This window comes from Peromyscus eremicus, chromosome 12 (assembly GCF_949786415.1).
Source record: "Peromyscus eremicus chromosome 12, PerEre_H2_v1, whole genome shotgun sequence".
In the NCBI taxonomy this organism is placed as follows: domain Eukaryota; kingdom Metazoa; phylum Chordata; class Mammalia; order Rodentia; family Cricetidae; genus Peromyscus; species Peromyscus eremicus.
Window position 1 is genome coordinate 49,448,333 of NC_081428.1, and position 25,153 is coordinate 49,473,485.

Genomic DNA, 25,153 nt, shown 5'->3' on the forward strand with positions numbered 1-25,153 from the left:
CGCATTGGCATAGGAAATCACTTCCTAAATATAACACCAGTAGCCCAGACACTGAGAGAAACAATCAATCAATGGGACCTCTTGAAACTGAGAAGTTTTTGTAGAGCAAAGGACACAGTCAACAAAGCAAAGCGACAGTCTACAGAATGGAAAAAGGTCTTCACCAACCCCACATCTGACAGAGGACTGATATCCAGAATATAAAAGGAACTCAAGAAATTAGACATCAAAATGTCCAACAGTCCAATTAAGAAATGGGCTATAGAACTAAACAGAGAATTCTCAACAGAGGAAACTCAAATGGCTGAAAGACATTTAAGGAATTGCTCAACATCCCTAATTATCAGGGAAATGCAAATCAAAACGACTCTGAGATACCACCTTACGCCTGTCAGAATGGCTAAGATCAAAAACACTGAAGACACCTTATGCTGGAGAGAACGTGGAGCTAGGGGAACTCTCCTCCACTGCTGGTGGGAATGCAAGCTTGTACAACCACTTTGGAAATCAATATGGCGCTTTCTTAGAAAATTGGGAATCAATCCCCCCCAAGATCCAGCTATACCACTCTTGGGCATATACCCAAGGAATGCCCAATCATACCACAAGAGCACTTGCTCAGCTATGTTCATATTAGCATTGTTTGTAATAGCCAGAACCTGGAAACAACCTAGATGCCCTTCAACTGAAGAATGGATAAATGAAATGTGGTACATACACAATGGAATACTACTCAGCAGAGAAAAACAATGACATCATGAGGTTTGCAAGCAAATGGATGGATCTAGAAAAAATCATCCTGAGTGAGGTAACCGAGACTCAGAAAGACAAACATGGTATGTACTCACTTATAGGAGGATACTAGATGTGGAACAAGGATGACTGGACTGCTACTCACATCACCAGGGAGGCTACCTGGAAAACAGGACCCCAAGAAAGACACAGAGATCACCCAATGACGGAGAAATGGAATGAGATCTACATGAACAGCCTGGACATGAGTGGGGGTAATGAAGGGCGAGGGTCGAGGGAAAGAGAGCTTGGGGGAGCAGAAGATCCCAGCTGGATCAACAACAGAGAGGGAGAACAAGGAATAGGAGACCATGGTAAATGAAGACCACATGAGAATAGGAAGAAGCAAAGTGCTAGAGAGGCCCACAGAAATTCACAAAGATACCCCCACAATAGACTGCTGGCAATGGTCGAGAGACAGCTCGAACTGACCTACTCTGGTGATGAGATGGCCAAATACCCTAATTGTCGTGCTAGAAACCCCATCCAATGACTGAGGGATCTGGAAGCAGAGATCCTCGACTAGGCCCCCGGTGGAGTTCCGGGAGTCCAATTAGCGAGAAAGAGGAGGGTTTATATGAGCAAGAATTGTTGAGACCAAGGTTGGATAAAGCACAGGGACAAATAGCCAAATGAATGGAAACACATGAACTATGAACCAATGGCTGAGGGGCCCCCAACTGAATCAGGCCCTCTGAGTGGGTGAGACAGTTGATTGGCTTGATCTGTTTGGGAGGCATCCAGGCAGTAAGACTGGGTCCTGTGCTCATTGCATGAGTTGGCTGTTTGAAACCTGAGGCTTATGCAGGGTCCCTTGGCTCGGCCTGGGAGGAGGGGACTGGCCCTATCTGGACTGAGTCTACCAGGTTGATCTCAGTCCTTGGTAGAGGCTTTGCCCTGGGGAGGTGGGAATGGGGGGTCTACTGGGGGGAAGGGGAGGGGTGCTGGAAGGGGGAGAACAAGGGAATCCGTGGCTGATATGTAGAACTGAATGGTATTGTAAAATAAAATAATAAAAAAGAATCCAAAAAAAAGATATCTCTTTCCTTGCTCTCCCACTCCATCCCTTCCCCAGCTTGACCATCCTGTTACCTCATGTTCTCATCCTCCATCCCTCCCCTCTATTGCCCCCCTCTTATGAAGATCTAATTTTTTCTCCTTCCCAAGGTGATCTATGTGACCCTCTTAGGGTCCTTCTTTTTTCTTAGCTTCTCTGACCTGTGAGTTGTTATCTGATTATCCTTTGCTTTATATCTAGTATCTATCCAGTTATGAGTGAGTACATACCATGTTTGTCTTTCTGAGTCTGAGTTATCTCACTTAGGAAGATATTTTCTAGTTCCATCCATTTGCAAGCAAATTCCATGATGTCATTGTTTTTACAGCTGAGTAATACTCCATTGTGTGTGTGTACCACATTTTCTTTATCTATTCCTCAGTTGAGGGGCATCTAGATTATTTCCAGGTTTTGACTATTATGAATAGTAGTGTTATGAACATAGTTGAACAAGTGTTCTTGTGGTATGATTGAGCATTCCTTGAGTATATGAGCAAGAGTGATATCATTGGGTCTTAAGGTAGATTGATTACCAATTTTCAGAGAAGTCACCATAATGATTTCCAAAGTGGCTATACAAGTTTGCACTGCCACCAACAGTGGAGGAATGTTCTCCTTGTTCCACATCCTCTCCAATATAAGCTGTCATCAGTGTTTTTGATCTTAGTCATTCTGACAGGTGTAAGATGGTATGTCAGAGTCATTTTGATTTGCCCTTCCCTGATGACTAAGGATGTTGAGCAATTCTTTAAATGTCTTTCGTCCATTTGAGATTCTTCAGTTGAGAATTCTGTTAAGATCTGCAGCCTATTTTGGATCATTTGATATCTTGATGTCTGGTTTCTTGAGTTCTTTACATATTTTGGAGACCAGCCCTGTGGTGATATTTTATTTGTGCTCTAACAAATAAAGCTTGCCTGGGGATCAAAGGAAAAAGCCAGCCACTATATTAAACATAGAGTCAGGCAGTGGTAGCACACATCTTTAATCCTAGCATTCACGAGGCAGAGATTCATATGGATCTCTGTGAGTTCAAGGCCACACTGAGGACAGAGCTTGACATGGTGACACATGCCTTTAATCCCAGCACTAGTTAACCATAGAGGTCTGGAGGTCTGTACAGATAAACAGAAAGTGATAGAGCTGGGCAGAGAGAGGAAATAAGATGGCACACAAAGGTATATAGGCATGAGTATACAGGAAGTAGCTCTCTTGAGCTGAGGATTTCCTAGTGGTAAGAATTTGTGGCTTGGCTTGTTCTATTCCTCTGATCTCTCAGTTTTCACACCAATATCTGGCTCCAGGTTTCTTATTAATAAGACCTTTTAAGATTCATGTTACACAGCCCTGTGTCAGATTGGGGTTGGTGAAGATCTTTTCCTATTCTGTAGGCTGTTGTTTTGTCTTATTGACTGTGTCCTTTGCCTTACAGAAGCTTCTCAGTTTCAGAAGGTCCCATTTATTAATTGTTGCTCTCAGTGTCTGTGCTACTGGTGTTATATTTAGGAAGTGGTCTCCTGTGCCAATGCATTCTAGGCTACCTTCACTTTCTCTTCTATCAGGTTTAGTGTAGCTGGATTTATGTTGAAGTCTCTGATCCACTTAGACTTGAGTTTTGTACATGGCGATAGATATGGATCTATTTGCAATCTTCTACATGTTGGCATCCAGTTATGCCAGCAAACTTTTTTGAAGATGCTTTCTTTTTTCTTATGTACACTTTTGGCTTCTTTGTCAAAAATCAAGTGTTCATAGGTGTGTGGATTAATGTCAGGGTTTTCAATTCAATTCCATTGGTTCACATGCTGGTTTTTATGCCAATACCAAGCTATTTTTATTACTATAGGTCTATAGTAGAGCTTGAAGTTAGAAATGGTAATGCCTCCATAATCTGCTTTATTGTAAAGGATTACTTTAGCTATCCTAGGTTTTTTGTTTTTCCATATGACGTTGAGTATTGTTCTTCTGAGGTCTGTGAAGAATTGTGTTGGTATTTTGATGAGGATTGCATTGAATTTGTAGATTGCTTTTGGTAAGATTGCCATTTTTATTATGTTGGTTCTACCTATCCATGAGCAGGGGAGCTCTTTCCATTTTCTGATATCTTCAATTTCTTTCTTCAGAGACTTAAAGTTCTTGTCATACAGGCCTTTCACTTGCTTGGTTAGAGTTACCCCCAAGGTATTTTATATTATTTGTGGCTACTGTAAAGGGTGGTGTTTCTCTGGTTTCTTTCTCAGCCCATTTATCATTTGTGTATAGGAGGACTACTGATTTTTTTAGTTAATCCTGTATCCTGCCACATTACTGAAGGTGTTTATCATCTGTAGGAGTTCACTGGAAGAATTTTTGGGATCACTTCTGTATACTATCATATCATCTGCAAATAGCAAAATTTGACTTCTTCCTTTCCAATTTGAATCCACTTGATCTCCTTTTGTTGTCTTATTGCTCTAGCTAGAACTTCAAGTACTATATTGGATAGATATAGGGAGAGTGGACAGCCTTGTCTTGTTCCTGATTTTTTTAATTTGATGCTGGCTATTGGTTTGCCATAAATTGCCTTTATTATGTTTATGTATGTTCCTTGTATTCCTGATCTCTCTATCACCTTTATCATGAAGGAGTGTTGGATTTTGTCAAAGGCTTTTTCAGCATCTAATGAGTTGATCATGTGGTTTTTTTTCTTTCAGTTTCTTTATATGATAGATTATATTGACAGATTTTTGTATGTTGAACCAACTCTGCATCTCTGGGATGAAGTCTACTTGATCATGGTGGATGATTTTTTTATGTGTTCTTGGATTCAGTTTGCCAGTATTTTATTGACTATTTTTGCATCAATGTTCATGAGGAAGATTAATCTGTAATTCTCTTTTGTTGTTGCATCTTTGTGTGGTTTGGGTATCAAGGTAACTGTTGCCCGATAGAAAGAGTTTGTCAGTGTTCCTTCTCTTTCTGTTGTGTAGAACAATGTGAGGTCTTTTGGTTGGGAGACTTTTAAGGACTCCTATTTCCATAGGAGTTATAGGTCTATTTAAATTGTTTATCTGGTCTTGATTTAATTTGTGTATGTGGTACCTATCCAGAAAATTGTCGATATCTTTTAGATTTTCCAGTTTTATGGAGTATAGGTTTTTGAATTGTGACCTGATGACTCTCTGGATTTCCTCATTGTCTGTTGTTTATGACTCCCTTTTCCTTTCTGATTTTGTTTATTTGGATATTCTCTCTGCATTTTGATTAGTGTGGATAAGGGTTTGTCTATCTTGTTGATTTTCTCAAGTAGCCAATTCTTTTTCATTGATTTTTTTTTGTCCTGTTCCCTTGGTTTCTATTTTATTGATTTCAGCCTCAGTTTGATTACTTCCTGGCATTTACTCATCCTGGGTGTGCTGTTAAGTTGCTAGTGTGAGATTTCTCCAACCTCTTTGTGTAGGCATTTAGAGTTATGAACGTTCCTCTTAGTACTGCTTTCATAGAGTCCCATAAGTTTGGGTGTTGTACATTCATTTTCATTGAAGTCTAGAAAGTCTTTCACTTCTCTCTTTATTTCTTCCTTGACCCAGTGGTGATTCAGTTGAGCATTATTCAGATTCCATGAGTTTGTAGGCTATCTGTATTTGTGTTGTTGCTGAATTATAACTTTAAGCCATGGATGGTCTGATAAAATACAGGAGGTTATTCCAATTTTTTGTAACTGCTGAGATTTGCTTTGTGACCAAGTATGTGGTCAATTTTAGGGAAGGTTCCATGAAGTGCTGAGAAGTTGTATTGTTATGTGTTAGGGTGGAATGATCTGTAGATATCTATTATGTCCATTTGAGTCATAACATCTGTTAGATCCCTTATTTGTCTGTTAAGTTTCTGTTTGGCAGACCTGTTCATTGATGAGATTGGGGTGTTCAAGTTTCCCAATATTAGTGTGTGGGGTTTGTGTGACTTAAGCTTTAGAAATGTTTCTTATACATATGTGAATGCCCTTGTATTTGGGGCATAAATGCTCAGAATTGAGACTTCATCTTGATAGATTTTTCTTGTGATGAATGTGTAATGTTCTTTCTCTTTTGATTAATTTTAGTTTGAAGTCTATTTTGTTAAATATTAGGATAGCTACACCAGCTTGCTTCTTAAGTCCATTTGATTGGAAAGTCTTTTTTGACCTTTTACTCTGAGGTAATGTCTGTCTTTGAAGTTGAGGTGTGTTTCTTGTATGCAGTAGAAGGATGGATCCTGTTTTCATATCTATTCTGTTAGACTGTGTCTTTTTATAGGTGAGTTTAGTTCACTGATACTAAGGGATATTAATGACTAGTGATTATTAATTCTTGTTCTTTTGGGTGGTAGTATATGTGTCTTTCTTCTTTTGGATTTGTTGGTGTGAGATTATGTATTGCCTGTGTTCTTCTGGGTGCTTCTAATTTTGTTAGGTTGGATTTTTCCTTCTAGTGCTTTCTGTAGGGCTGGATTTGTGAATAAGTATTGTTTAAATCTGGTTTTGTCATGAAATGTCTTGTTTACTCTGTCTAAGGTGATTGAGAGTTTTGCTGGGTATAATAGTCAGGGCTGGCATCCATGGTCTCTTAGTGTCTGCATGACATCTACCCAATACCTTCTGGCTTTCAGAGTCTCCATTGAGAAGTCAAATGTTATTCTGATGGGTCTGCCTTTATGTATTACTTGGCCTTTTTCCTTTGCAGTTCTTAAGATTCTTTCTTCATTCTGTATGCTTAGTGGTTTGATTATTATGTAGCAAGGGGACTTTGTGTGTGTGTGTGTGTGTGTGTGTGTGTGTGTGTGTGTGTGTGTGTGTGTACAGTCTATTTGGTGTTCTGTAAGCTTGTTGTATCTTCATAGGCATTTCCTTCTTTAGTTTGGGAAAGTTTTCTTCCATGATTTTGTTGAATATATTTTCTGTGCCTTTGAGCTGGTATTCTTCTCCTTCTTCTGTTCCTATTATTCTTAGGTTTGGTCTTTTCATGGTGTCCCAGATTTCTTGGATGTTTTGTGTTATGGCTTTGTTGGCTTTAATGTTTTCTTTGATTGGCAAATCTATTTCCTCAATTGTACCTTCAATGTCAGAGATTCTGTCTTCCATCTCTTGCATTCTGTTGGTTATGCTTGCATCTTAGTTTCTGTTTGTTTACTCAAATTTTCTATTTCCTGCAATCCCTCAGTTTGTGTCTTCTTTATTGCCTCTATTTCAATTTTCAAGTCTTGAACTGTTTCCTTCACCTGCTGGATTGCTTTTTCTTGGTTTTCTTGACTTTTTCTTAAAAAGGGATTTATTGATTTCTTCCGATTTTTTTGTTTGTCTTTTCCTTGATTTCTTTAAGGAAATTTTCATTTCCTCTTTAAAGGCCTCTATTATCTTCATAAAGTCTTTTTTATGATTGTTTTCTTCTGTTTCTTCTATGTTAGGATGTTTGGGTCTTGTTGTAGCAGAATAACTAGGTTCTGGTGGTGCCATATTGCTCTTTATGTTTTTGAATGTATTCTTGCATTGGCATCCCCCTATCTCTTTCTCCAATTGGTGCAAACAGTGTCTGTGTCTCAGGGAGCTGCTCTTTGTCCAATCGGCACTCTTGGTCCAGTTGGAGCTGGTGGAATCTGTGTCTCAGGGAGCAGCTGAGGTCTTAGGAGATAGGTGGGTTTGGGGGACAGAGTGGGGCTTTTAGATTATTGGGTCTGATGGGGGTGGTGATAATCAGATCTGCCTGCAGCAGTCTTGCCTGCCGGCCTGCAACTGGGATTCTTGGTCCAATTGGAGCTGGCAGAGTCTGTCTCAGGAAGCTGTTGTGGTCTTGGGGCATGGGTGGGTTTGGGGGATGGAGTGGGGCTTTTACATTACAGGGTCTTATGGAAGAGGTGGTTAGGCCTAACTGCAGCATTCTTGCCTGCAACTGGTACTGCAGTTTGTGGAAGTATGGGGGCATGGGTTATGCCACTGGGCCTAAGGCCTAGAGCCTGGGGTAACTGACTTGGAGAGCACTCACCTACCTCTTGGTCCAATCAGAGCTGGTGGAGTCTATGTTTCAGGGAGCAGCTGCAGTCTGGGGGGATGGGTGTGTTTGGGGGATGGAGTGGGGCTTGTAGATTACAGGGTCTGAAGGGGGTTGGTGGTCAGGTCTGCTTGCAGGAGATTTACATGCTGGCCCGCAACTGGGGCTGCAATGGGTGGGGGTATGGGGACACAGGTTATGCCCCTCAAACAGTTCAGTTTTTACTATAAATTTAATAACTGGTACTTTTGTTTGGTGAAACATGTTTTTAAATGTCAAGCTTGTCACTTAGATACTTTCTCTTACTATGTCTAAGCCCTATGAACTCTTTTTGATTTGGGAAATCTTTGATATTTTAAAAAGTTTTTAAAAAGTAATTTCTTCATATTTTCTTAATAACTACAAAGGGAAGCTTGGGCTATTAACTAATGGGCTGAAACTAATTAGGTCTCTTGGTATTGAAGTAGCTTTTATTACACTATTTCACATCAACCACTTTCCATAGTCTTTTTGTTACCATTTTCATCATTAATGTGTTTTGAGCTTCCATTTCCAGCAGTATAAGACTGTCATTTCCAATCTTCATCAGACCCTTAGATATTCTGTGGGAATGGTAGAGATCCTGGCTTACCTATTAACTGTTTTCCATCTTCCTTTTGACAAGCGTTAAAAAAACATTCCCAGTCTAAAGTTTGGCTTTATTTTCCAAATCCCTTCATGTTAGGGTAAATATAATATGGATATTTATATGGTAACTGTCTTAGCCACTTTTTTGCTGTGGAGAGACACTATGATCACAGCAACTCTTTTTGTTTCATTTTTTTATTAAGAATTTTTTTCATTTTACACACCAATCAGAAATCCCCCTCTACCCTCCTCCTGCCCAACCAGCCTTGCCCCTCAAACTACACCCTATTCTCCCCACAAAAAGGCAAGGCCTCCCGGGGGAGGCACATCCAGTAGAGGCAAGTCCAAGCCCTTTCCCCTGCCTCAAGGCTGCATGAGATATCCTGTCACAGGTAGTGGGCTCCAAAAAGTCCTCTCATGTACTAGGGATGGATTCTGATTCTACTGCCAGCCACCACCACCCCCAAGCAAGTCAAGCTACACGATTGTCTTGCTATGCAGAGGGCCTAGTCCAGTCCCATGTAGTCTCCACAGCCACTGATCCAACTTTCATGAGTTCCCACTAGTATGGTTTGGTCATGTCTGCAGGTTTCCCCATCATGATCCTGGTGCACTTGCTCATAAAATCTCTTATAAAGAATGTATTTAACTGGGGGATTGCTTAGAGTTTCAAAGGTTTAGTCCATTATTAGCATGGTTAGAAACATAGAGGCATATGGTTCTGTAGAAGTGGCTGAGAGCTCTATGTAAAGATTCACAGGTAGCAGGAAGAAGGAGAGACAACAGGCCTAGTTTGGGCCTTTAAAAACCTCAAAGCTCACCCCCAGTGATGCACTTTTGCCAGAAAAGACACACTTACTTCAACAAGGGTACACCTCCTATCCCTTCTTTAGTAATGCCGCTTCCTGATAACTAAATATTCATATATATGAGCCTATAGATACTGAGCTAGACAGTATTATGTCAACTTGACACAAGCTAAAGTCATTTGAAAGGAGAGAACTTCAAGGAAGAAAATGCCTCTATAAAATTGGGCTGTAGGCAAATATATAGGACATTTTCTTAATTAGTGATGGATGGTGGAGGGCTCAACCCATTGTGAGTGGTGCCATCCTTTTCCATAAGAAACCAGGCTTAGCTATCCATGTAGAGCAAACCAGTAAGCAGCATCCCTCCATGGCCTCTGCATCAGCTCCTGCCTCCAATCTCCTGCCCTGTTTGAGTGCCTTTCCTGAGTTCCTTTGATGATGAACAGTGCAATGGAAGCCAAATAAATATGTTCCTACCCAGCATGCTTTTTGTTCATGGTGTTACATTACAGCAGTAGAAGTCCTAACTAAGACAAATTCATATAAGAATACTAGGTATTACTGTGACAGAACTGACCATGTTGTTTGTGGAGGATTGTAGAAGGACTTTGAAACTACAGGCTAGAAAAGCCACTGGGTATTGAGAGCTCAGTGGGATGTTCTATGAGAGCTTGGAAGATCAGAATATTGAGATCAGTGCAGATAATGCCCTGGCTCTTGAAGTTTCAGAAGGAAGTTTAAAGATTCTAGCAGGGCCTTTTGCTATTTTGGGTTAAGAGTATGTGGTTTTGGTTAGCTAAGGCTGATGAACCAGCTGTGATTAACAAAAGACCAGAACCAATGAAGTAAAACCTTTGTTTACTGGGACAATAGATACTGGTCAGCTGTGACTAAGAAGAGACCAGCATCATTGAGGTGAAATCTTCTGGGAAATGTTTCCTCAGATTCTGTACACAAAAGCTGTGTTCCAGATATAGCCAAGGTTGTTCCTGGCACAGGCAGCCAAATGTAAGGTGGTACTGGTTTTGAAAGCATAAAGGAGTTGTGTAAAGCAGCTGAGGCTTGGCACGGTGTGGCAGGGATGGAATCCCTGAAAAGAGCCCAGGGGAGGCTATTGGTGAAAATTGCAGCAAGGAACTCCAGCATTTTGTAGATGCCAGTACGCTGGGATGACCACCAAGAACAGCAGCAGAAGAAGAGTTGAGCCAAGAGGACAAGCTGTGTGTGCTGCAGATGACAGAGTCAGAGAAGTCAAGAAGACTTTTGGAAGAGCAAAGAAGATTGTGAGTGAATCTTAGACATTGGATGTTGACTTATTTACACTTTTGCAGTTTGCTTTGCGTGGATTTGATTGTGACTGTGCCCTGGTACTCCTTAAATATGAAAGTAGTTAGTTTATTTTTGATTTTACAGGAGCCCACAGATATAAAGTTTTTATCCCCTTGAGCACTGGACTTCCTGTGGACTCCATTATACCCCCTGGTGCTCCTTTTCTCCTTAAACTGTGCATAATTTATTTTCTCCTTGCTCAACTTTCTCCTTTTCATTATAGATCTACATAAAAGTGGTTACTAATAACCATATAATAGAGTCAATGGTAGGCTCTGTTGAGATCTCCTCTACCAACACCCTGAATCTAAAGCTCTTCAATTTATCCTCAGGCAGATTATTAGGACAAGGGCAAAAAGCAGCCACATTCTATGCCAAAATATCACAATAGTCATCTCTAGGCCACTTCCTAATATTCTTCTACTCTGAATCCTCTTGAGCTGGGCCCCCACATTCCACATTGCCTCAGCCCCACTATCTTCCATGATCCTACTAGCATGGCCCATTAAGCCCAGCTTAAAGTGTCCACTAACTTTCTAGGTCAAAGTCCCAAGGCCTTCCATAAAACAAAGAGCATGTTCAGGCCCATCACAGCAATACCCTGCTCCCTGGTACCAACTTCTGTCTTAACCACTGTTCGGTTGCTGTGAAGAGACACCGTGACCAAGGCAACACTTATAAAAGAAAACATTTAATTAGGGCCTATTTACAGTTTCAGAGGTGTGGCTTATTGTTTTCATGGTAGGGAACATGGAGGCATGCTGACAGACATGGTACTGGAGAAGTGGATAAGAGTTCTACATCTAGACCCACTGGCAACAGTAAGAGAGAGAGAGACACTGGGCCTGGTTTGAGCTTTAAAATACCATAGCCCATCCCCAGTGACACACTCCTTCAAACAAGGCAATACCTATTACAACAAGGGCCAACCTCTTATTCCTTCCTAGTAGTGCCACTCCCTGTTGAATAAGCATTCAAATATATGAACCTCTGGAAGCCATTCTTAACTAAACCGCCACAGTAAGTGATACACATTTATATTTTAGTCTCATAACACTCAACTATTGTATCATAATTTCTCTAAGTTATTTATACATTAACCACATGCTTACTCATCTCATATTTCACAAGCAATATAATAATTTGTTTCCTATCAAGATTACCATTGCTAGTTTTAATGTTTTTCAAGCATGACAAGTCATTGTTCTATTAGTTTGTTCCTTGTGTGCATTAAGCAACAACTATGCCATCACTATAAATGGCGTTGTCCTCATGGTTAATCCAGATACACTTTTGAAGTCACTCATTAGAAGCTCTTTCTGTGACTGTATCTATTAACATGCTTGAATGCATCACGATGTTGCTTATAATCAATAATTATCAGTAATATGGGCAGTTTAATAATATTTAAAATAATTTAAAAATATAACAACATTTGAATACATTAGGAATAGCTTAATGAAATCTCCAATTACATTTTCTTTTTACCAAGTAAAGGGTTTTTATGGTTTTTCAACAGCCAAGAACATGCTGTCTACAGAATTTCATTTTAGATTTATAGTCCAAAGCATGTTACATGGATTATCTTGATCATTCTAGATTTTAAATTAGTGAAATTGTAGGCTTCAGAGAGCTAAGGAAATAGGCACCTATTCAAGTGAAATGTTCCCCTGCTTAAAGCCTTAGCCTTTATGACACACTTGTCAGAGGGTGGGTTGTATTAGAGGATTTCACCTCTGCCCCTTTCTCTTGGAAAATTTCCTAGAATCTGAAAGATACAGCTATGAGGAGCCTGGGGTCTTTGGGTCTGATGAACTTCAGATGTCAAGCTATAGCTAGACAAAACTCAGTTTTAAGGATGAACATAGGACATTTTCTTAGTTAGGGTTTTATTACTATGAAGAGACATCATGACCATGGGGCTGGCTTACAGTTTCAGAGTCTTAGTCCATTATCATCATGGCAAGATATGGTGGCATGCAGAAAGACATGGTGCTGGAGAGGTAACTGAGAGTTCTATATCTTGAGCTACAGGCAGAAGAAGGAGACTGCCACACAAGGCTTAATTTGAGCATGAGACCTCAAAACCTCCCTCCATAGTGACATACTTCCTTCAACAAAGCCACACCTACTGCAACAAGGCCATACCTCCTAATAGTACCACTCGCTATGGGCCAAGCACTCAAACACATGAGTCTATGGGGGTCATTCCTATTCAAACCACCACATTCCACTCCCTGGCCCCCATAAGTTTGTAGTCATACCATAATGAAAAAATACATTCAGTCCAACTTTAAGTTTATAACAGTCTCAAAACTTTTTAAAATCCCAAACTTCAAAGTTTTTTAGACCATACAATCTTTTAACTGTATTTCCTTCTAATATCAAAATAAAAAAGCAGATAACATACTTCCAACTTTTCATGGCACAGGATATATATTACCATTCCAAAATGGAGGGAAGGGAGTATAGTAATGAAATACTGGACCAAAGCAAGACCAAAACCCACCTGGGCAAATTCCAAATTCTGCAACTCCATATCTGATGTCAAAGTGCTCTTCAGATCTCCAACTCTTTTCAGCTTTGTTGAGTGCAACACACTTCTCTCCTGGGCTGGTTCCACTCCCTGTTACCAGCCCTCCTTGGCCGGTATGCCATGGCTCTGGCATCTCCAACATCTTGGGGTCTCCAAGGCAATCCAAGCTTCACCTTCACATCTTCATGCCCTCTAGGCTTCCATTCAGAGACACCCTGACACATGCGTGGGCTCAGCAGTTTTCCTTGATTGAGGACAGTGATTCCATAACCCCTTTCTTCTATCCTTAACTCTAAAGCCACAATGACATGGCTGAAGCTGTTAATTTCTGCTGCTTGATAGGGATGGAGCATGGCTCCCTCATTCAACTACATCTTCATTAGCTTTCTGTTTTCAATGGTTTTCTTTGCTGCCTAAACCTGACTATTCTGGAACTCGCTCTGTAGACCAGGCTGGCCTTGAATTTAGAAATCCACTACCCTCTGACTTCTGAGTGCTGGAATTAAAGACATGCACCACCACACCTTGCTCTAAGCTTTTTTTTAATTCCTTTTCACAAGTTGGAAGCTTAGCTGGGTGGTGTCTTATCCTGAGATCACCACTCTCTTTATTCCATTTAACATCTGGCTCTTCTTTAATCTGTTTATTTCCTTGAACATAGGACTTAGCGCCATTATGCTCCCTGGTACCCCTTTTTATTGTTGTTTGTTTTTTTACTCTTTTACTCTTTTGGGAGGCCTGCTACCTAGTTGCCAAATAAATACACACATGGAGTCGTATTATTACTTAAGAATGCCCGGCCATAGTTTGACTTATTTCTAGCCAGCTTTTCTTAATTTAAATTATCCCATCTACCTTTTGCCTCTGGGTTTTTTCCTTTTCTTACTTCTGTAATCTTACTTTCACTCTTACTCCATGGCTGGCTGTGTGGCTGGGTGGCTGGCTACTTCTTTTCTTGCCCTTTCATCTCTCTTGCTTTTTCTCATTTCTATTTATTCTCTCTACCTGCCAGCACTGTCTATCTTTTCTCTGCCTAGTTATTGGCCATTCAGCTCTTTATTAGACTAGCCAGGTATTTAGGCAGGCACAGCAACACAGCTCCACAGCATTAAACAAATGCAACATAAAGAACACAACCCATCTTTGCATCATTAAAACAAATGTTCCACAGCACAAACAAATGTAACACATCTTAAAATAACATGCCACAACACCCTTTCTCCTCAATCTGTGCATTTTGCATTTTTTTCTTTTTTTTTTTTTCTTTTTTTGGTTTTTCGAGACAGGGTTTCTCTGTGTAGCTTTGCTCCTTTCCTGGAACTCACTCTGTAGACCAGGCTGGCCTCGAACTCACAAAGATCTACCTGCCTCTGCCTCCCGAGTGCTGGGATTAAAGGCGTGTGCCACCACCGCCCGGCGCATTTTGCATTTTTATTTGCTCCTTTTTATTATAAATCTTTATAAGAGTGAACAGTAGTAACTACATGACAGAATCTATATTAGGCTGTTTTGAGATTTCCTTTGCCAATGCAATTAATCCAAAACTCTTTACTTTAGCCTCAGATAGACTTTTTGAACAAGGCATAAAGCAGACACATTCTTAGCCAAAACATGACAAGAACAATCTCTAGGCCACATACTAGAAGTCTTCTCTGAAACCTCTTGAGCCTGTACTTCACAGTTCAACCTACCCTCGGCACCACTGTCTTCAATGCTCCTACTAGTACAGCTCATTAAGCCCCACTAAAGCATTCCATTTCTTTCCTTATCCAAAGTTCCCAAATCCACATTTCTACAATCAAAAGCATGGTCAGACCTATCACGGCATTACCCCAGTCCTGGTCCAACTTCTGTCTTAGTTGGGGTTTCTATTGCTGCGAAGAGACACCATGACCATAGCAACTCTTAAAAGGAAAAACATTTAACTGGGGTTGGCTTACAGTTTCAGAGGTTTAGTCTGTTCTGGTCATGGTGGGACAATAGTGGCATGCAGGTGGACACAGTTCTGGAAAAGAAGTTGAGAGTTCTACATCTTGATCCACAGTCAGCAGAAAGAAACTGCCACACTAGGCTTGGCTTGAGCATGAAATGTCACCTCAAAGAGCACCTCTACAGTAACACACTTTCTCCAATAATGCTACATCTCCTAATAGTGCCACTCTCTATGGGCCAAGCATTCAAACACATGAGTTTATGGGGCCATTCCTACCAAACCACCACAGATATATATGGAGGTTTGCTACCAGATCCTAAAAGGGATTCAAATTATTCTCCTGAGGAGAATAAGGCTTAGAAGATTAAATAGACCACCCAACTAATATTAATTATGCTATAAGTATTTAGGATAAGTATAATAATACTCCATGGATTTTAAAATAAAATCAAGCAATATAATCTTTCTTCAAAGTATACACTGGCAGTTTGTTGCAAATCCAGGGAAGAATAAGGAAGTTTTGTGTGTTTTTTTCTTTCCCTGTTGTACAGGCCCGCACTTGTTTTCCAGGCTTTCACTTGATGACATAGTGTGCAGGAAACCTCTGGCTTTAAATCTTGTTCCTATTCCTGTATATTGTCAGATTTCATAGATTTCCTGCAATGAGAATGAAATGAGAACCTGTAATGATATAATTTGGTAAGGAGACCTGATCTACTTTGTTCCAATGTTAGGACATAAAGATTGACATTTGGTTTTTATAAATTCAGAGGGCTAGTGAGAAAGATGCAACTTTGCATAATTTGGTCATATTAACCCAGGAACAGGGAGAATCACTAACCATCAGTAAATTCTGAATGTTTTCTCATTTCATGGAGAATTTCCTCCTTTTAATTCAACGGATTCATTTTAGAAATCTCTCATTAAAATTACGTTAAACCATCTGGGGTAGCTTCTACTTCATTTTAATATCCATAACCTTTTTATTTTCTTTGTATTATCTGGGAGATAGTATAAATATTTTCTTTATGTTCTCTCATGGAATTTTCCTTCTTTTGAAAAGCAAGTTTTTAACTTAAAATTACCTTTTCAACTTAAAATGAAAATTGTTCATTTTTTGTTAATTAAATTATATTTTTGACTATTCACACACATATATAATGCATTCTGATTCCTTTCTGTTCTCTTCCCTTTTCTTATATCCTCCCATTCCAATCATCCCACCCCCATACCTCTTGTCCCCACTACTCACTTACCTAGGCCCATGACTTTTGATCTTACCTTGTGACCCACTTAGTTTAACCAGGGCCACCAGTGGTAATATCCACTGAAGGCTGTGGGGTCACCAGTGGATAGATACACGACTGAAGACAAGCCTTTCCACTTTCCCTGAATATCCCAGTAGGAAATATTTAAGCATTTAATATTTAAGCCTGAGCCCCTCCTTCACCCATGCTTGGCAGCTGATGGGCTAAAGTGTTCATTCTTTCAAAAACGTTTCCTCAATACTTATGTTAAGAAAGCCGTATCTTTTTAAGTATATGTGGAAATGATAACTTGAGAGTCTCCAGTCATCTTCTGCTTCACTGATTGTCTCCTTCCTTCACCTTCAAAGTTGATTCTTCTGTTACATGTTTTCTAAGTCTCTTTCTTCACAAGTTCTTGTCACTGAAGGCTATGTCAATATTCTTGCTCTTTTTCATTTAACAGTTTATATTTTAATGCTATTTTTAAGGAGTCTCAAAAACATTAGAGATGAATATTTATGTTGTATTTGTTTCTTGAAACTGAAGTTGGCTAGCTCCTTTTCCTGGTCAGTTTTCCCAATTCAAACTATTTGGTTATATGAATTAAATACTTTAAGTATCCTCTATAAATCTATTGGCTGTGTTATTATGGTTAGTTTCAATTATTTATTAAAATGCAGGTGTTCATAAGAAATAATTTATCAATTCAGAAGATGGTTCTTCATCACTTAGGTATATGGTAAGTATTGGGGATGTAAATTCCTGATTCTGGTGAAATCCTTGTGCAGTTATTTTGCTTTCTTGGAATTGCCATTAGAATATTTCATATTTCAGTGTCAAAGTCTTTGTATTCAATTTCTTCTACCCACATAAAATGGTTATGCAGTATCTGCCTGAAAAAGAATAGTAGAAAGTAGATAAAAACCACATCTACCCAGTCAAAGGCAAAGCTTCAGTGCCTTGCTTAAAGGCATGCATATTCCTAATTATAATCAAGGAAAGAAGAAACTACGACCTAGGATTTTCCTTTTCTTTCCATGGTAATCAAAAGGCATCTTATAGAATAAATTTGAACATCAATTAAGCTGTAGAAAATCCAAAAATATGACAAATTAAAGGCTCCAAGAGATCAGTATAGTGTAATCAGAGAAAAAATATGTTCTGGTTTATGTTTTTCAGGTACCATGAATCATTCATTAAATTGGAAGAAAACTGCAGTTGTGTTCATTAGTCTGTTTCTTATTTCATGTATCATCTTTGGAACCATTCTCTATATTAATTTCAAAAAGAAAAGGTAAGCTATATGATAACTTGATGTGACAGAGAAACTAGATACAATGGCACTAGCTATGAATGTTATATTTAAAAAATTCCAAGAGGTCTGGAAAAGTCCACCATGAAGAGATATTGAAGAAAAACTTGTTTCCATAGGCTTACCAGTGTCTGACATTAAATAGTCAAGAAAGTAGAGACTGTTGGCAAGCATTTCTGTTTATGGTGAGTTTAGTATAAGATTCTTTTTTATATAAAGAAAATATTTGTTTATTTTTATTTTATGTTTACAGGTATTTTGCCTGTGTGCATCTGGTGCCCCTGGAAGCCAGAAGAGGTTGTTAAAACTTAAGTTACGAGCAATTGTGAAACCTTTGTATGGGTGCTGGGAACTGAACCAGAGTCCTCTTAACAAGCAACAAATGCTCTTAACTGGGGCTGGAGAGATGGCTCAGAGGTTAAGAGTGCTGGGTTCTTTTCCAGAGGTCCTGAGTTCAATTCCTCACAACCACCTGGTGGCTCACAACCATCTATAAGAGATCTGGTCCCTTTTCTGGCATGCAGGCATACACGCAGAACACATAATAAACAGACAAATCTTTTAAAAAAAATGCTCTTAACTGCTGAGCCATTTCTCTAGCCTAGTTTTAAGATTCTTTATTGATCCTGGGGCAGGGTGGTGCATGTCTTTAATCCCTTCAGTCAGGGCTCCACAGAGAAACTCTGTCTTAAAAAACGAAAAAGATTCTTTATTGAGAACAAATTTTCACATAATACAGCACAGAGCCCAGGACAATGGGTGGGGAGGAAGATGTGAAGACTGGAAGCTTGAGATATGTCCATCTGAGGCATAAGCTGAAAACAAGATCTTACAATATAGGATTAATATATTAAAATTCCCACTCATTTGTTCAGCTCTCCTCATGGACAGCGATGCATGATGGAAGGATAAATTGAATTAAGTTACTAGGCCATGACAGTAGAAACCATAAATATAATTGGTGGCATGTGATTTGTATTGCTGTCATTATGTGTTCTTTAAATTTAACAATCTGTGGGGTTTTGTTCTGCACCATCTCAATACAGGGGAATGTATAAACCAAAGAAGGGTGAGAATCTGATCTATAATCTAGAAGGCTCTCCCACTGGGAAGTGGAAGAGAAATCTCAGCAGACAAGAATGAAGGAGCATTTTGAAGAGATGGCTACAGTAATCTGGAGACAGATGGGAACTGTCTAGACTGAAGAGGTAGAAAAGAGGAGGAGGGGTTAAGATTATATTTGGGATGGGAAGGTTTCCTGAGTGACAGGTATGGAGAAAGAGTAAGAGGAAAGAATTATCTTACTCAAGGTAAGTGTTTTAGCATTAAAGAAAACTTTTACAAATATGCCAGGAGTAGACAGAGAGCAAGCTTTGGAGGGAGGATTAAGAATTTTTTTAAATGTCATTTTTAAATGCCTATTTTATACTTGAGGGACAGTGTTAATTAAGTATCTACATGGATGAATCTGGGCTTTGTGGAGCAGATGGTAAGTTTTTGGAAAATAAAGGATAGGATCTCCATGGAGACAGGTTATGAACTATTGCTCTTACTACATTAATGTAAAAACAATACGCACGTTATAGTAATTTGGTCAATTTCTAAAGAGAATTTGAGTATGAATCTCTCAAATTCTAATTGATACCCTTGTCTTACTATGTACTGCCATGAGGGGGAGTTTTTATTCAGTTTATTTCTATAACAGTGTCATGGTATCTCCAGGTCAGAGAACACACCTGAACCATCATCAACACAGATGCTTAACCCATTATCAACAGTGGTGCCCACACTGCCATCAACAGAGACTGAGAATTTAATGAGCCAACGTCGTAAGGCAAAGATATAATTTGTAGTATCCGATTTCTTTCTGTTACTATATTCTTTAATTTTAGGAAGTAGCCTTACAAATTTGATCATGCATTGGCTAGCAGCAACTATCATTTTAGAAATAAGTGGTGACAAATGTGTGTTTCAACATACAATTCTATTCCCAAATCAGTAAATTCAAGTGAGGTTTTATTTTTGTTAATATCTTTACATTTTGAAATTAAAATTAAATTTAACTGATACATAATAGCTATAGATATTTTTGGAGTACCATGTAAATTTTGATCATGTCATACTTGTCTTGTCTTTCTGTACCTGAATTTTTTTACTTGATGTGGATGAACCCCAAGTTCATCCATGTTGTTGCCAATGACAGAATTTCCTTTTTATGGCCAAATAATATTCACACGGGTGTGTGCATCATATTTTCCCCATTCATCAGTTCCACAAGATAGTTGCTTCATTTTTCATCTGTTATAAATAGTGCTACAGAGAATATGGAAGCCCAGACATCTCAACATTTTCAACATATTAATTTCTTTTCCTTTTATATATGCATCCAGTAATGGGATAGCTTGATCATACAGTAGCATTGTTTTTAGCTTTTTGAGAAGCCTTCATACTGTTTTTCATAATGACTATAAAATTTACATTTCATTTTCAGTATTATGCAAAGATTCCTATCTCCATATGCATACATCACTTTTCTTTGGTGTTTTTGATAGTAACTCTTCTTATGGAGTAAGCAGTTATCTTCTAGTGGTTTTGATTTGCATTTCCCTGATGATTAGTGACATTAAGCATTTTATTCACATTAGCCATTTTGTATGCTTCCTTGAGATGTGTCTATTTAGGTGCATTGCCCATAAAACCAAGTAGTTTTTTTTTAATTGAGTTCTTAAGTTCCTTATATGTTTTCAAATATCAAATCCCTTTCAGATGTGGAGTTTGCAAATACTGTATTCTTTTCAGGAGATAGTCACTTTCATGCTATTGTTAACTGTTTTCCTTGTTGATCAGAAATGTTTTAATATCATGGAATCCAGTTGTTTATTTTGGTTTTGTTGCCTGAGCTTTTGGAATCTTGTCTGAAATGTCCTTACTGACTCTACTTTCCTGAGTATTTTTCCTGAGATCTGTTCTAGTGGTTTTATCATCATATATTTATGAGGTTTTATATTTGATATTTATATTTTAAAACCTATATATAAAAACCTACATATAATATAGACATATGTATAAAATATTCATATATTATACATATAAGTATAATATATAAACCTACATATAATATAGGTCTTCAAATCCTACATTTGAGCCTACCTTCTAGTTGTATTTGATTTTGCAACTTGTGTGAGAGAAGGCCCTACTTTCATCCTCTTGCACATGAGTTATCCAATTCCCCTAACAATATTTATTGAAAACACTGTCTTTTTCCAGTATGTATGTGTGTTCTTAGCACCTTGGCTGAAAATTAGTTCTCTGTAGATGTGTGGATTTATTGAAGAGTCTCTATTCTGTTCTGTTGGTCTATGTGTCTGTGTCTTGCAAATAAATATCATGCTATTTTGATTACCTGCAGCGTCATGGCATAATTTGAAGTTAGCAGGTCCAGTGTCTTTAGGATTCTTTTGCTGGTTCCATGTAGAATGTCATAGAAATTTCCTGAATTCTTTGGATCCCTTTGACTACTGCAGACCTTTGATGATTTGAATTCCTCCAATCTATGAATACAGGGTATCTTGTCAGTGTGTGTATCTTCTTCGATTTCCTTGTCTGATATTTTGTGACTTTTTTTCACTGTGGAAAGCTTTAGGAAGGCTGGTGGCCTTTTCAGTGTAGTTTTTCACCTCATCTTTGTTATACATTTTTTCAAGTCTCTGTTTTTTAGGAAAGGTCACATTATTCTCTATATATGAGTTTTGTAATTTTTGCTGATCTAATGCCTTGGTTCTTTTTATTTATTGACTGTCATGAATGGCTCCTTGTTTGTACATAAAATCTTGATGGCTGTTAGTGGCAAAAAAAACATTCCTTGGTAGTATAAAGAACCTTGTGTTTGGAATGCTTGCTGGATTTATATCAACTTGTCACAAACTAGAGCTACTGGAGAGAAAGGAACCTTAACTGAGAAAATACCTCAATAAGGCTGGGCTATAGGCAGGCCTGTAGGTTATTTTATGTATTAGTGATTGATGGGCCCAGCCCATTGTGAGTGGTACCACCCCTACACACTAGTAGCCTTGGGTTCTATAAGAAAGCAGGTTGAGCATTCCATAGAAAGCAAGCCAGTAAGCAGCACCCTTCCATAGCCTCTGGATCAGCTCCTGCCTCCAGGTTCCTGCTCTATTTGAGTTCCTGTCCTGACTTCTTTTGATGATGAACAGTAATCCAAGGATAATCCAAATAAACACTTTCTTCCCTAACTTGCTTTTGGTCATGGTGTTTCAATGAAGAAACAGAAACTCTAAGACAAGTTGATACCAGGATTGTAGGGTATTTTTGTGACAGACTTGACCATGTTGTTTTGGGAAGAATTGTTGAAGGACTTTGGAACATTGTGCAAGAAAAGCCATTGAGTATTCATTCAGTGCTTGGTGAGTTGTTCTGTAGAAGAATGGAAGATAAGGATATTGGGGGCAATGCAAAAGATGGAGGCATGGCTTGTGAAATTTCAGGGGTGATTTTAAAGACTCTATTGTAGCTATTTGTTATTTTGAATTAAGATTCTGTGTTTCCAGTTAGCTGGGGCTGAGGAATCAGCTGTGATCAACAAGATACCAGAAATACTAAAGTAAAACCTACTTTGCTGGGGTAATTGAAGCTAGTTTGCTGGAAGTGAGAAATTGGTGGTGATTAAGAGAAACCTGCATAATTGAGGAGAAATCTTCTGGGAAGGGTTTTATGTGAGTTAGCACACAGAAGTTATGTTCCATAGGTGTCCAAAGTTGTACATGATGCTAGCAGCTGGACTTGGTAGTGTAAGAGTCACTCAGGTGGTACTGGTTTTGAATGAATGAAGAGATCATGGAGTGCAGCTGAGGCTTGGCACTGTGAGAGGCCAGAAGAAGACTTTGAAGATACAGAATTGAAGGGGTCATGGAGAGAAGTTGAGGCTTGTTACTATGAAGAGAGCCTATGAGAGGCTATTGGTGAAAGTGCAGCCCAATTTCAGCAGAAGACCTCAGAATTTTGGAGATGCAAGAACTATGAGATGACCACCAAGAACAGCAGCAGCAGAGGAGTGGAGTCAATGGGAGCCAAGAAAAACAGCTGTGTGTGCTGCAGAGGGCAGAGCCATAGAAGTGACCCAAGGCCTTTAGAGGAGCACAGAAGATCGTGAGTAAATTGTAGACTTTGGATGCTGAGTTATTTATACTGTTGGAGTTTGGTTTTGCTTAGTTCAGATTGTGACTGTGCCCTGGTTCTTTCCTCTTGCGATAAGAAAGTACTTCATTTATTTTTTATTTTACAGGAACATGGACTGCATTTGAAAAGAGACTTTAGGTTTTAAGAGACTTTGAGTTTTCTTAAAGAGACTAAATTTTAAAGTGTTTGAATTTATAAAGACGGTGGGACTTTTAAAGTTATTTATATTTTTAATGTGAGATCTTGGGGATGAATAAGAAAGGAAAGGTTATGGTGTAATAGTGATGTATTTGTGAGTTAAGTTGACAAGGGGTCAGTTGTCCTGATTAGTTTTGTGTCAGCTTGACACAAGCTAGAGTCACTGCAGAAGAGGAAGCCTCATTTGAGAAAATGCCTCCATAAAACTGGGGTGTGAGCAGCCCTATAGGATATTTTCTTAATTTGTTATTGATGTGTGTGGGTCCAGTCCATTGAGGGTGGGACCACCCCTGGGAAGGTGGCCATGGGTTCATAAGAAACAGGCTGAGCAAGCCATAAAGAGCAAGTCAGTAAGCAATACCCAGCCATGGCTGCTGCATCAGCTCCTCCCTCCAGGTTCTGACCCTGCTTGAGCTCCTGTCCTGACTTCCTTTGATGATAAACAGTGATATGGAAGTATAAGCCAAATAAATGTTTTCTTCCCCAACTTGCTTTTAGTCATGGCATTTCATTGCAGCAATAGAAACCCTGACTAGGACAAGATTCAAAGTCTTTTGATTGATTCTGATAGTTCTCCATGCACATGATCATCTCTCACAAATAATAGTAATGTGGGATCTCTGAACATAGTATTTAAGTATGGCATTTGATAAATGCTGGCTATTAAGAATCTTATTGTGGGTGACAAATGTCTTCTTATTCATATTTTTTTTAAAAAAATTACCATGAAAATGTGATTAATGACTGGGGAAATAACATTGTAAGTATAGTGCTTAGCTGGCAAATTTGAAGACAAGTTCTATCCACACAAATGAGGCCATGCTGGGTACCCAGAGTCCCAGGTAAGATCAGCTAGCCCTAGACATTCAAAGCTTCCTCGGAGCCCACCCAGCTTCCCCAACAGCATCCTTCACCTCATCTTCATATCCACGCCTACAACCCTAGCAGAAACCTGCCACTCTACTAGAGGCTATGCTGGTACCTGGAGCCCCAGGTAAGACCTGCCCTCCTCATAGCCAGCCCAGCTTCCCCAACAGCAGTCCCCTCATCTCCATATCCAGGCCAACAGCTCCTGCAGAAGCCCTCTGCTCTACCCACTGGTAACCAGAGCCCCAGAAGCCATGCCTGTATCCAGAATCCCAGATGCCATACCAGCTCCCAGAAACCCAAAACTCCAGAGGCAACACTGGCACCCAAAACCCCAGAGGTCACACAGGCTGACAAAACACCGGTGGAGACATGCTACGGTACCTGAGGACTCACTAGTAACCAGAACCAAAGGCCACTTAGGCCAGAAGACCAGCAAGGGGGTAGAAACCAAAGGAAAAAAGCATCCATCCAACAAAAATAAACTCAGAAATCAGCACCTAAACCTATAATTACCCCAAACCCAGATGTCTAGATGCCAGTGTAAGAACAAATCAACAACAGAGCCCAGCTACCATACTACAGCAACTCCTGAATATTCCAATACAGCTAAAGCACAATAAAACAACCTTAAAGCCAACTTTATGAAGATGATAGAGGTCCTTAAAGAGGAAATGAATAAATCCCTTAAAGAAAGCCAAATATAAATAAACGGATGAAGTAACTGAATGAAACCATTCAAGATCTCAAAATGAAAACCAAAGCACCAAAGAAAACACAAATTGAGGAAATTATGGAGATGGAAAATGTAGTTAAGCAAACAGGAACTACATATGTAAGCATGATCAACAGAATACAAGAGGTGGAAGAGGAAATCTCAGGCTTAGGAGGTAAGATATAAGAAATTGATTCAGCAGTCAACAAAAATGTTAATTCTAAAAAAATTCCTGACGTAAAACATCCGAGAAATCTAGGGCTCTGTAAAAAAGACCAAACCTAAGAAAAATAGGAATTGAAGAAGGTAAAGAACCCCAGCTCAAAAACCTAGAAGATATTTTTAACAAAATCATAGAAGAAAATTTTCCTAAACTTAAGGACATGCCTAAAAAATTATAAGAATCTTACAGAGCACCAAATAGATTGGACTAGAAAAGAAAGTCACTCCCCATCCCCCTGTCACATAATAATCAAAATCTTAAACATACAGAACAAGGAAAAAATATTAAAATCTGCAAGAGGAAAAGGCCA

General features: G+C 39.1%; 1 pseudogene; it reads left to right on the forward strand.

Annotated features, from left to right (window-relative positions):
- The window catches only part of LOC131922237 (OX-2 membrane glycoprotein-like), a 36,565-nt pseudogene extending 17,075 nt beyond the window's left edge, over positions 1 to 19,490 (forward strand).
- The last annotated feature ends 5,663 nt before the right edge of the window (positions 19,491 to 25,153 follow it).